Source organism: Diabrotica virgifera, chromosome 1 (assembly GCF_917563875.1).
Source record: "Diabrotica virgifera virgifera chromosome 1, PGI_DIABVI_V3a".
In the NCBI taxonomy this organism is placed as follows: domain Eukaryota; kingdom Metazoa; phylum Arthropoda; class Insecta; order Coleoptera; family Chrysomelidae; genus Diabrotica; species Diabrotica virgifera.
This window is the reverse complement of record NC_065443.1, coordinates 66,606,822-66,620,989: the sequence shown is the minus strand read 5'-3', so window position 1 is coordinate 66,620,989 and position 14,168 is coordinate 66,606,822. Positions and strand designations below refer to the sequence as shown.

General features: G+C 33.5%; 1 protein-coding gene across 1 annotated transcript in view; it reads left to right on the top strand.

Moving 5' to 3' along the window:
• Window positions 1–14,168, top strand: part of LOC126888583 (ubiquitin-like-conjugating enzyme ATG10) — a 265,785-nt gene that overhangs the window by 82,952 nt on the left and 168,665 nt on the right. The gene's annotated exons all lie outside the window — the stretch shown is intronic.

Genomic DNA, 14,168 nt, shown 5'->3' with positions numbered 1-14,168 from the left:
CATAAAAAGTTCTGCATCGTCTAAAACCTACGATTCAATCATCAGATAGCAAATTTTATCTATATTATAGGAGGTATTTTAAAAAAATATGAATTTCGCTCAAGATTAAAGTACCTTTTTTTCACACTTTTGTAAATTATTGTTACTACGAAAAATTGTTTGGAATTAAAAACTGTGTTCTAATATATGCAATAGTTGTTATTATTATAATTAAATAATTAATAATTATTATAATAATGTAACTATTATCTACATTCTTCTAATAAAAAGAAAATATTTAATTTTTTTATCTCAAATTAGAGATACCTACCAATCATCATTTTCATTTATAACTCTTTTATTATTAATTTTACGAACAAAAATTATTCTTCATAAAGAGATCTGCGCGGTCTAAAATCCAAGATGCAATCATAAACATAAATTATATAAAATTGTATCGATTTTAGTCGATGTGTAAAAAATATGAATTTTGCTCAAGAAATTCGCTCAGTAAACTGCCTTTATAGCTCACAATATTTAAAGAGTAGGATATAATTGCACATTAAACATAATTTTTAATTGTAAACAACTTCTCACAATAGCAATTTTCCATATTAGGAATTTAAATACATAAAAAACAAAGTTTTCGTTATAATAATGCTCGCATTTTTAACTTGTTATATTTAAATTGTAATAAAACGAACTTGATATTAAATTATAATCCTAACTTCATTCCCGAAATTCCTTTAAAAATTATTCTGTTTCAAACAAATTTCAAAATAAATATATAAATAGCGTATGTTTTAATTTTCACTTTTTCCTAAAAACTCGAAAGGGTTCTCTTATTTTCATCATCACTTGCTTAGCTTTGATGTTATAAACTTCATCTGGAGCTCACTTGATAGGTATTCTTGAGTACTTTGACAAGTGTTCAGTAAATATATTTTATAAAATGCACCGTTTTCCCGTTATTTGAGCTTGAATACTTGGATTTGGGTACTAGCCGAAAAAAATATACATTCCATCACCTATAACTAACTTTTTATTAATTCTCAAAGGTTTTTCGAATAATAAATCTCTTTTATTTTTTATTATCTTCAATTTTGGTAATCATAACTATTTTGATAAAACTTAAAGTTTTTGAATTATTCACGAAAAACCGCTTTAGATCATGCATTTATTTCACGAAAAATTCTAATCTTTGATCTTTAATAACTCAAAAAGTATTGATTTATTTTAATAATTAGAAGTAACAAATTTTGCTTAAAATTTGTCCCTCTATCGATTAGTGGGGTTCACCCCCAGGGTAAAAGCGCACGTTGGCACCATATCAGTTTTGTTTCTTGAGTTATGCTCTAACTACTCACCAATTTTCATGCAAATCGATGGAGGTTTAACATAATAGAAGGTGAAAACATTTAATGACTGCACCAACTTTCCCCTTTCATCCCTTATTGCTACTTCCTGTATCCACTGAGGTGTCAGCCTGAAAGGGGTCATAGTTATCAATATACAATAGACACATTTCACATGCCAAACTCCATATTACTTATGACGATGATTTCTCGCCTCTAGCTCTCCGTCTAATAGAATAGATTCAGAATAGACCAGAGCATTTAGCACAAAATAAATCGTTTTTTAAATACAGCACCTTTGTGCATTGTGTTCAGGATGATGTCATGAAAAAAGGCTACTATAGAAAAACGGGTGGAAATGCATAGTTGCATTTTAAAGTGCATCCGGAAGTGCATAAACATGTCAAAATGAGTATATTAAGGGCGAGATTTTATTACTCTGGGATTTTTGGAAACGCTGAAGACGAATACGGCATCAAAGCCGACCACCGGAGCACGTGGTGCCCAGGTTCTCTGCTAAGGCACGTCATCTGAAGTTTCGAGGGTTTTCGGCACTAAATTTATGCAAACAGATTACTCGGGGGGTTTTGGGACCCGGTATGGGACAAACCAGTTCGGATTTAGAAATGCTCAAGGAACCAGTGAAGCATTGCTAATACAGAGATGTTTAGATGTAAATCAGGACATCTGTGTCGGCTTCCTAGGTTTATAACAAGGCATTCGATACGGCGAAACATAATCCGCTAATAAAACTACTGAGGACAAGGAACATCGACACACGACACACGGGATATAAGAATAATAAATAATCTGTATTATGAACAAGAAGCTGTCATAAGAATAAATAATTTAAAAACTAATAAAATCAAAATCAAAAGACGTGTTAGACAGAGCTGAGTCTTGTCGTCATCACTGTTTAACGCACACTCAGAGGAAATATTCAAAAAAGCAATATTATTATACAGTGCTAGTCAAAAGTCCGTACCCCCCTCGTATCTTTTGAACGGTTATACCTATAATAGTGAAATTTGGAGGGAGGAAATAAACGGACGTAAGCTTCTTAACTAGTCATGACAGGTGACGTAATAGTGACATATGACGTTACAGAGCCACTGTGACCGATAATTTTAAATGGGACGTTATGGCAAGTGATACCTCGTTTGAAAGGTATTCAAAATACCTATTCAGTCATACTAATTTTTTTGGGTTTTAGTTGATTTTGATTTTGGTGAATAAATTAAACAAATATAATATTGTAGTTTCGCATTTAATTAATAATAATTCAAATGTCCGCCTATGTTTTTTTTTGTCAAAAAAGTTGACGTTTTTCAATTCTCTAGTAGTTTTTACGTCAACGTCAACCTTTTTGACAAGCAATCATATTATGCGGAATTTTGAATTTTTATTAATTAATGCGAAACTACAATTTTATATTTATGTCATTTATTCATCAAAATTAGCTTAAACTCAAACAAAATTAATATGAATGTATAGGTATTTTCAATACCTTTCAAACGAGGTATCACTTGCCATAAGGTCCCATTTAAAATTATCTGTCACAGTGGCGCTGTAAAGTCATCTGTCATAATTACGTCACCTGTCATGACTAGTTAAGAAGCTTACGTCCGTTTATTTCCTCACTTCAAATTTCACTATTATAGGTATAACCATTCAAAATATACGAGGGGGTACGGACTTTTGACTAGCACTGTATATTCAAAAGAAGATGAAGTAGCAGGCATAAAAATAAATGGCCTACCCATATGAAATTAGATATGCTGATGATACAATGGATACTAATAGCACAAAATATTACAGATCTACAAAGAATTTTAGATAAAGGTTGTTGCAACGAGTGAAAAATTTGTTCTGTCACTAAACATTATAACATTGTTATATCAAAGAAAAATATTAGAAACATCAATCTACACGTAAATAATAAGACATTAGAACATGTTCAGAATTACATATAACTATTTAGGGACAAACATTGATAAAACAAACGATTATACCAAAGAAATCAGAAATCAGAATTAGAATAGAAAATGCTAAAAGTTCATTCAATAATATGAAACAAATATTATGTAGTAGAGATCTCAGCCTAAATCTTAAAAACGAATCCTAAAGTATTATGATGCTAATAAACAATGTCTCAATAGATTGGAAGCATTTGAAATGTGGACATATCGAAGAATGCTGATAATCTTCTGGACAGACAGAATAACCAATGAAGAAGTACTAAGAAGAATAGAGAACAGCAGGGAGATACTGGATTCCATTAAAATAAGAAAACTACAATATCTGGGTCTGGGTCATATAACACGTGGCGACAGATATGAATTCCTAAAATTAATAGAGCAGGGATAGATTCAAGGAAGGCGCAACATAGGTAGAAGAAAAATGTCCTGGCTCAGAAACCTCAGAGAATGGTTTGGATGCAGCTCAACTGAACTCTTTCGGGCAGTAGTGTCAAAAGTTAGAATAGCAATGATGATTGCCAACCTTCGTCGCGGAGATGGCACGTAAAGAAGAAAGATATTCAAATAATTAATTTCTTAATGACAATAAATGCAAGAACTGGACTACAAAAAAAGTCAAAAAGACTAGAAGCGAAGCATTACACCTAGGAATTTTGTGCAGTAAGATGAATCGTCATGCAACTTTTTGCATTCGATTCAGGAGAGTGTCGGGAAAGTTTGTGAACTAAAATAATCTCCGGAAGATGAAATTTTCCATAATAAAGTTGCATTCAAAGTACATCTCGAAGAGATAGAAAACGAAAAATTTATAACTTAGGAAATACTGACGGAAATGAGTTCAATTTTTATACACGAGGGGTTTTGGAGGTCGTTGAACACGAATTTCAACTCGGCGATGGACTCCAAGGTACCTGGTACCCAGGGTGGATTTCGTCGCCTGGTATTTTATGTTATAATCATTCAAAATCAGTCGATAACCATTACTCGGAGGTTTTGGGGGTCGCCGAGCACGAACTTCATGACGGTAATGGTCTCCGAAGTACCTGGTCCCAGTGGAACTCGTCGCCTGGAGTTTTAGGTTAAAATCATTCAAAATCAGTCAATAAATATTACTCAGGGGTTTTGGGGGCCGCTGAGCACGAATTTCATGTCGGCGATAATCTCGGAAGTATCTGGTGCCTATGGTGGAACTCGTCGCCTGGAGTTTTATGTTATATTCATTCAAAATCAATCAATAACCATTACCCGGGGGTTTTGGGGGTCGCTGAATATGAATTTTTCATTAGTAAACTATGTCGTCATGAATTTCATGTCGGCGATAATCTCGGAAGTATCTGGTGCCTATGGTGGAACTCGTCGCCTGGAGTTTTATGTTATATTCATTCAAAATCAATCAATAACCATTACCCGGGGGTTTTGGGGGTCGCTGAATATGAATTTTTCATTAGTAAACTATGTCGTCATGAAATTCGTGCTCAGCGACCAGCAAAACCCCCGAGTAATGGTTATTGACTGATTTTGAATGATTAGAACATTAAACTCCAGTCATAAGTTCCACCCAGGGCATCAGGTACCTCGGAGACATTGCCGTCATTAAATTCGTGCTCAACGACCACCAAAACCCCACGAGTAATAGTTATTGACTGATTTTGAATGATTATAACATACAAATCCAGAAGTTTAGTTCTACCCTGGACACCAGGTAACTTGAAGACCATCGCCGTCATGAAATTCGTCCTCAGCGACCAGCAAAACCCCCGAGTAATGGTTATTGACTGATTTTGAATGATTATAAAAAACTACAGGCGACGAGTTTCACCATGGGCACCAGGTACCTCGAAGGCCATCGCCGTTATGGAGGTCGTGCTAAGCAACCACCAAAACCCGCGAGTATTGGTTATTGACTGATTTTGAATGATTATAACATAAAACACCAGGCGACGAATTCTACCCTGGGCACCAGGTAACTTGAAGACCATCGCCGTTATGAAATTTGTGCTCAGCGACCCCCAAAACCCCCGAGTAACGGTTATTAGCTGATTTTGAATGATAATAACAAAATTTATTTATTTAGCGTATGGCTTAAGTACATCACAGAATACATTTAGATTTATGCATTATACAATGCATCACAAACAGATGTCCAATTTTTTTATATATTCGATTGACCCTTCGGTTGCCATTACAAAGTCTATAGGGTCGCCTGTGTATGTGTATGCTCTGCGTGGGCAGTCCTGAACAATGTGACTGATCGTCTGTCTTGCAGCGCCGCAGTCACAAGAAGGCGAGGGGAGTTTACCCCATCTGTAGAGGGAGTCGGCGCATCTTCCACAGTTTGTTCGAATTCGATTAAGGGCTGCCCAAATCGTACGGGGACGGGGTGTAATGCTAGTACGCCTCCACGTGGTGCACCCTGGGTAACGCTAAATGAACTAGCAAAAATTTGGCGGCAGACGAACGAAAAACAAAAAAAATCCTGCCAACATCACAGATCACAAACAGAAATCTTATAATAACAAAAAACTCCAGACGACGAGTTTCACCATGGGGACCAGGTACCTCGGAGACCATCGCCGTTATGGAATTCGTGCTCAGCGACCACCAAAACCACCGAGTAATGATTATTGACTGATTTTGAATGATTATAACATAAAACTCCAGGCGACGAGTTCCACCATGGGTACCAGGTAACACGGAGACCATCGCCGTCATGAAATTCGTACTCAGCGACCACCAAAACCCCCCGAGTAATGGTTTTTGACTGACTTTGATTATAACATAAAACTCCAGCCGACGAGTTCTACCATAGGCACCAGATACCTTCGAGATCATCGCCGACATGAAGTTCGTGCTGAGCGACCCCCAAAAACTCCGAGTAATGGTTATCGACTGATTTTGAATGATTATAACAAAACTCCAGGCGACAAGTTCCACCTAGGACACCAGGTACCTTGGAGTCCATCGCCGAGTTGAAATTCGTGTCCAACGACCTCCAAAACCCAAATGTATAAAAATTGAACTCATTTCCGTCAATATTTCCTGGGTTATAAATTTTTCCTTTTCCATCTCTTTGAGATGCACTTTGAATACACTTTTCTTATGGAAATTTTCATCTGCCGGAGATCAATTTAGTTCACAAACTTTCCTGGCACTCTCCTGAATTGAATGCAAAAGTTGCATGACGATTCATCTTACTGCACAAAATTCATAGGTTTTGGGCTTTTTAGTGCTTCGTTGCTTCGCATATACATCTTTATTATAATCTCGATTACGAATAAAAATTTATAACACATGAATAAAATGAAGCTCATACTTTTTTTAAATCCTCCCAGCGATTATTGTAAATCTCGACGGGATTGTGACTTCATTATGACGCAAATATGAAAATAATATATAAAATTGGTACCTCAAATCCACCTAAAAACCATATGTCAAATAAGTTAAAATTAAAAATTTTGTCATCAGAACTGTATACAGGGTGTTTCATTAATAATTGTCCATATAGTAACTGTAGAAACCTTAGCACAAAATACGAAGATTTAACCTAAAACACTTAAATAAAATGTGGTTCTTTACTGAGTTACTAGAGTTTTATCTAAAAATTTAAAAACTATTTTTGTTCAGCATTTTAAAACTGTTGGACGTATCCTTTTCATACTTGGCAGAAAGTGCCACTACTATACACCCCACTAAATTATGATAAACAAACGTTTCTAGCTACTATCAGAGGCGTACGACAGGGGATAGTGAATGGTTGGCCCTTCTCAAATTCTACGCCACTGGACAAATTACTATTTTAGTGCCATTTTTAGATTCTCCAATACTTATACGTAAATAATATACTCTTCATTAGTTTTCGAGATATTTGAAGTTAAATATTAAACGGCACAGTTATTTTGATTAATTTATGATATGATTCATATGATTAAAATTTAAAAATTATTTTGTACCCAGTACTTTAAAACTATTTAGCGTATCCTTATTATACTTGGCAGAAAGTTTAGGTACTGTATACCCTCCTAAGTTAAGATAAATAAACGTTTCTAGCTACTACCAGAGGCGTACGACGGGGGATAGTGGCTGGTTGACCCTTCCCAAATTCTACGCCACTGACGAAATTACTACTTTAGTGTAATTTTTTGATTTTCCAATACTTTTTATGTAAATAATATACTCTTCCTTCTTAACGAAAAAATGATTAGTTTTCGAGATATTTGAAATTAAAAATGAAGCGACACAATACATTAATCAAAATAATCGTGTCGTTTTATTTTTAACTTCAAAGATCTCGAAAACTAATGACTTTATCGTTACGAATGAAGAGTATATTATTTTTATAGAAAGTATTGGAGAATCCAAAATTTGGAATTCCGCCAGTGGCGTAGAATTTAGAAAGGGTCAACCATTCACTTTCTCCCGTCGTACGCCTCTGGTAATCGCCAGAAACGATTATTTAACATAATTTAGTAGTTTGTATAGTACCTATACTTCTTGCCAAGTATGAAAAGGATACATCGAATAGTTTTAAAATGCTGAGCAAAAATAGTTTTTAAATTTTTAGTTAAAACACCCTCTAACTCAGTAAGGAACCACATTTTATTTAAGTGTTTCAGGTTAAATCTTCGTATTTTGTGCTAAGATTTGTCCAGTTACTATATGGACAATTATTAATGAAACACCCTGTATATCTTCTTATTTGCAGAGATTAAAGTTAAAAATTCAAACTAATATATGGTTATCTAAAATGTTAACTTAAAAATGACAAGGGGTTTTTCTTAATTTTATTAATTATAAATATTAATGAATACATACTGCATAAGCATTTAAAATGTATATACAGTGAGCACGTAAAGGTTGGAATAAATTCATTTTCTCGAGAATGGACGATTTTGGAAAAAATCCCGAAACAGGTCAATTTTTATTTTTAAATTGCGACTTTTTGGCATATGTATCATACTAGTGACGTCACCCATCTGGGAGTGATGGCGTCATCTATAATTTTTTTAAATGAGAATAGGGGTCGTGTTATAGCTCAATTGAAAGGTAATTCAATTCTATATTTAGTAATATAAACATTAACATAATTATTTATACAGGGCTTAGAATTAGTCAGTTTCTCCACTTCCGGACTTATTTTGAAGGTATATTTTTTCATCTCCGACGACGCAATATGTATTAATTTTTTTCTTTGTTATAAATTAGCTATGCTTATGCCAAATTTCATGTCAATCCAAGCGGCTCTTTAAAATACGGAGCAAAAATCTAAAAGCAGAAAATAAGGGTTACCCAGAGGGCCATGCTAAGAATCACAAGGAGACAGAATACCAAATAATATCGGGGAAAGAACAAGAATCAAAGACATAGTAGAACCTGTAGCAAAAAAGAAATGGAGATGTGCAGGTCATGTGGCAAGAACACCGAACAACAGCTAGACTAGAAGATTATTGGAATTGCGACCGTGGGTGGATAAACGAAGCAGAAATAGACCACCAACGCGCTGGAGTGACGATGTAAAGAGAACTGCCGGGAACTGGATAGTTGATAGCTCAAGATACGGAGATATGGAGAAACTTAGAGGAGGCCTATGTTCAGCAGTGGACGATAATGGTTAGATTATGATGATGATGATACTTTCTAACACAGATCTAAAAATAGTTTATAGATATACCGTATAACGATTCAATAAGCTACAAAAAACTACTAACAAAGGAAGGAGGAAAGGGGCGCCTAAAATTACTTGCCCGGGGCGCTTGAAAGCCTTGGCGCGGCCCTGAGTACATCACAGAATAAACGTTTTCGGTCTAATCAGACCATTATCAGGTTACACTCTAGCTAGATCATTGTAGTTGTAGTTGAAACTAGCCACAGAAATTGATCACATGACCTTTAAATTACATATTTTAAGTCATTTGAATTTATTAAAATACGACAATAACCATAACCCGATGTATTGTTGCCGTACGGGCGACAATAAGACGATGTTTAAAGATTAAAATTTTAAGGAAAGGTCTTCATCTTTGTCTAAGATTGTATGGTATGTTTAACAGTAAATGGTTGAGTTCAATTAGTTACCACTATAAACATCCTGGATTAACCGATAATAGTATAAAAGGCCCGGTTTCAGGTAAAATTTATTTCAGGCTTTATTATGGGAGTACCGTCTAGTCAGTGTTAATTGCAAAAGACCAACTCTGTCTACCTCGGTGGCTTATCGCTCCGGGTGGGTCTTAACAATGGGCCAGGTCAGATAAATTTAATAATATTTACGACCGCACTAATTGAATTCAACCATTTACTGTTGAACAAACCATACGTGCTTGACAAAGATGAAGACTTTTCCTTAAAATGTTATCTTTACACATCGGGTTATTGCCGTGTTTTAAAGTTCAAATGGCTTAAAATATGTAATTTAAAGGTCATGTGACCAATTTCTATGGCTAGTTTCAACTACAATGATCTAGAGTCTAGAGTTTCTCGCATTACCTCTTCCAAATAAGCCTTAAATAATAGAGGTGATAGTATGCAGCCTTGCCTGACTCCTCTCTTTATTTCCATTTCTGCAGAAGTTTCTTTTTCAATTCTTACTATTGCTTGCTGGTATTGTAGATTATTGGAGAAAGCTACATCTCTTTAAATAGTAAAAATAATTCTACCACTTCCATCGTGGCCGAATAGGGCTTTTTCAACAACAGTCATTTGTTTTGAGCTTATCACAGATTATACAACATATGACAGAAGCTCGAAACAAATGACAATCGATGAAAAGCCCTATTACGGGAGATTTTCACTGTCATGTCATAGAAATGACAGCGAAGCACAGAGCACAAATATCATAGGATAGATTAAGAATGAAAAGAGAGTTGCCTACCATTTAAGAAAATAGAATAAAGTAATTATTTGAAAATAAAATAGCAAAGACATGACGTTTATAACAGCTTTTTGGTTGTAAAACTTAATTAGTTTTAAGTATGCGAGTGTTTTATTAAATGTTTTAGTTTATTAGTATGTTATTATTTTGTTCATCAGAATGTTTCCTACAAAAGTATGACCGTTATACTTTTACCGTTCGACTTTTTAATCGCTAAAAATTTAACTTTCCGTTTGTTTTTGTCCAGCATTGTATTTATAAAAATCGTAAATTTTTCAGAATTAAAATAAGAATAATCATTAATTTTACTTACTCTTCCACACCACACGTAAACCGTTGAAAGATTATATTATATGTTAAGGTTTAGACCCATCTAACGAATTAACATTCTTCGAATTGTTTAGAGTAGAGAAAATGTTGATTTTAGTTTTAGTGTCTGAGTAATGTTTTCGAGAAATGAATAATCGTTGTCGTCGCTCGACATTGTTCAGAATGAGTCAGAATAAGCCAAAACACAGGTTTCATTTCGAATGATTCTAAGTTTCGACCAAGACCACGTATTGGAAGCATAATTATTTCTTCTTTCATACTGGTGCTATGTTATAATTAATTAGAGTTCGGATTTCTAAGCATAATACTTACGGTAAATAATACAAGCAGGACTATTTTCTTTTTAAATATGAACGAAATATACAAAAATAAGTCATTCTGACACAGTGGCGGCTAGTCAGGGTCGGCAGGGTCGGCAGTGCCGACCCACATATTTATGGACACATTATCGATTTTTTAAATATATAAGATAATCAGAGTTGATTATATTCGTTTATTAGAAATAAAAAAAATATCTGTGTGATAATACAGACTAAATTTTATTCTTGTTTTTAAAAGAATTCCATCGATCCGATACGTTAAGTGATCCCTGTGCGCTGTGCGTAAGAGACTTTTCAAATTAATGATGAGCCATACACCCGACTGCGATTGTGTGAATTCAATCAAGGCCCGCTTCGGCAAGCCGTACCCAGATTGACCATTTGCTTGTAATAAGACGCTATGGAATATTAGCCGATAGGCAACCAATTATACATTCCCCGTATTTATTTGAATGACAAGTACGGCAGAAAAACAATTTGCCGAGCGCAACGGTGATCTGCAAACGGCAACAAGACACGTACTTATAGACCAGGGAGCATCTGTAAAAATATTAGTAACATTAATTTGGACGTTGAGAAGCGACTCATATTTGTTTGCAGAAATTGCTTGAAAATAACTCATATAATAATATTTGAGTTATCCTCCCACTCAAAAAGGTCCGGAACATTGTTTAAATAATCAAAATGTCAAAAAATGAAGGAAAAATTCGATTTTGTCTTCATTTTTTGATTATAACTTTAAAAGTATTCATTTTCGAGAAAAGTTGCACTAACATAAAAGTTGTGTAATTAAAGGACATCGCACACATCGTATGGAAAATATAATGTCACTCAAATTCAATAAAATTTATACGAATAGATTCGTTTTAAATTAACGGTCAAATCTTATCATTGCGCCAACTCTATATTTTCAATAATAAGAGCAGAAATTGATATACATAAATCTGAAATCAAATGGGTACGTACATAAGTTAGAGAGAGAAAAAATATTTTAAAATACCCAAATTGTCGGTACTCCATAAATCAGCGGATTAGTTTCACTAATCCGCTTAGGCCCAGCGGGATTTAAGCTCTTTTGAATAGCACCCAGAGCAATAGTGATTGTAACTGACACTTTTACTGACTCAAAAAATGTGATTTCGATAAACTTTAATTGCAATTTGCGCCGTAATTAATCATAATTAAGAGTTGGCGCAATGATAAGATTTGACCGTTAATTTAAAACGAATCTATTCGTATAAATTTTATTGAATTTGAGTGACATTATATTTTCCATAAGATGTGTGCGATGTCCTTTTCTACAATATAGGATTAGCTAAAAATTTTAAAAATTGTCACCCTTGTTGCAAAATAGCAATAACTGCGAAAAAATCATAAAAAACAATTATTCGCATTTTACGTTTTTCAGCCGTTTATGCTACACTTAGGACCTTCATAATTTTACCCAGAAAAACTATATCATATAATAAAACAATACTGTGAATTTGCAAGATAAATTTTGCAATCCAGCTTTCGCAAAAAAATTCATTTTTTCAAAATGTTGCAGAACTGAAAATAAAGCAGACAGCAAGTTGAATTTATTTTTACGTATAGAAGAATACTGTACCTTTCTTCTACATATATGTAAAAAAAATTCAACTTGTTATCTGCTTTATTGTGAGTATTGCAACATTTTGAAAAAATTATTTTTTTTTGGAAAAGCTGGATTGCAAAGTTTATTTTGAAAAATGTATTGAATCGATCTTAATGAAATTTACAGTATTGTTTTATTATATCATAAAGGTTTTCTGGTTAAAATATGCAGGTCGTAAGTGTAGCATAAATGGTTGAAAAACTTAAAATGCGAATACTTATTTTTTATGTTTTTTCGCAATTATTGCTACCTTGCAACAAGGATGACACTTTTTAAAATTTTTAACCAATCCTATATTGTAGGAAATTTAATTACCCGACTTTTATGTCAGTGTAACTTTTCTCAGAAGTGAATACTTTGAAAGTTAAAATAAAAAAACGAAGAAAAAAGTCAAATTTTTTCTTCATTTTTTGACATTTTGATTATTTAAACAATGTTCCGGACCTTTTTGAGTGGAAGGATAACTCAATTATTATTTCCAAAGAATTTTCAAAATATTTATTAGACAAGTTCATTAAAAATTATCCATCCTTCTTTAATCAAATAAAATAATAAAATTGATTAACAGTTTTATATGCTGATCTAAATATTTTCGGAAGGTGGGATAAATTACAAAATATGTTTAATTTTATATACTGCAATTCAAAAGGTATAATAAATAAACTGTTCCCGAATTTAATAAATTATTGTGCTCAAATGTGGGTAAATTCTGCCTCAAATGAACGGGATTTCTCTTGTCTCAAAAGAGTCAAAACGTATTATCGAAACACGATGAAACAAGAGAGAATGTCAAACTTGTCTCAAATGTCAATAGAAAAAAACTTTTAAAACCTCTCCAAAACAATAATAGATTTTACAATGACGTTATAACCCATTTTGCTACTTTGAAACAACATACATAGACTAGAGTTAATTTATAAACAGGTTTACAAAAAAAAACAAAAAAAAATATAAAAAAAAAAACAAGAACCAAAAATCTTCTATGAAATTGAAGCCTTTTAATTAGATGGCATACCTATGTGAGGAGACAAAGCCTTGCCGACCCTGTCTCTAAAGCCACGAGCCGCCACTGTTCTGACACCATTTTTTTATGCTTTTTTAAAATTTGTATGCTTTTTTGAATTTTTGTGCTTATTTGGTGCTTTTTGATATATTATTATCATTTTTGCATTTGACATCATTTTTATATGATTCTATTCTTCAAAACAGTCTATAAAAGCCTGTAAAAAAATGTGAATTATACAATATTTTCGCTAATAATATCTATGCACCTAAATTTAAATACTTCCGGGACTTCCCTGTCCGCATCGTTTCGTCTGTAGGTAAAACCCCGTTGAGACTGTATGTTGTTTGTATTGTGAGGGACACGATCTATGAGAAATGTTAAAACCCGGCTTAATGGTAATCCGGTAATAAGTATCTATTGATAACTGTTGTAATACAGACCCCCCGAGAGACATTTACAGAGTTGTATCCAACATTCTAATAAAATTATCGGAAAAAGTGTTGAATTTCGAGTTATTATATAATTTGTGTACTTAAATGTTTTTTCCAATTGATCGATATACTGATTATTTTTTAAGTAAACTACCTCGTATTATATATAGTATTTAGAAAAATTTACCTTCACCCTTTTTCCAAAATTAAGATTGTCAAAATAAAATATTTTTTCAGTTACGATAATAAAAATTTTGCTTTGGTGGA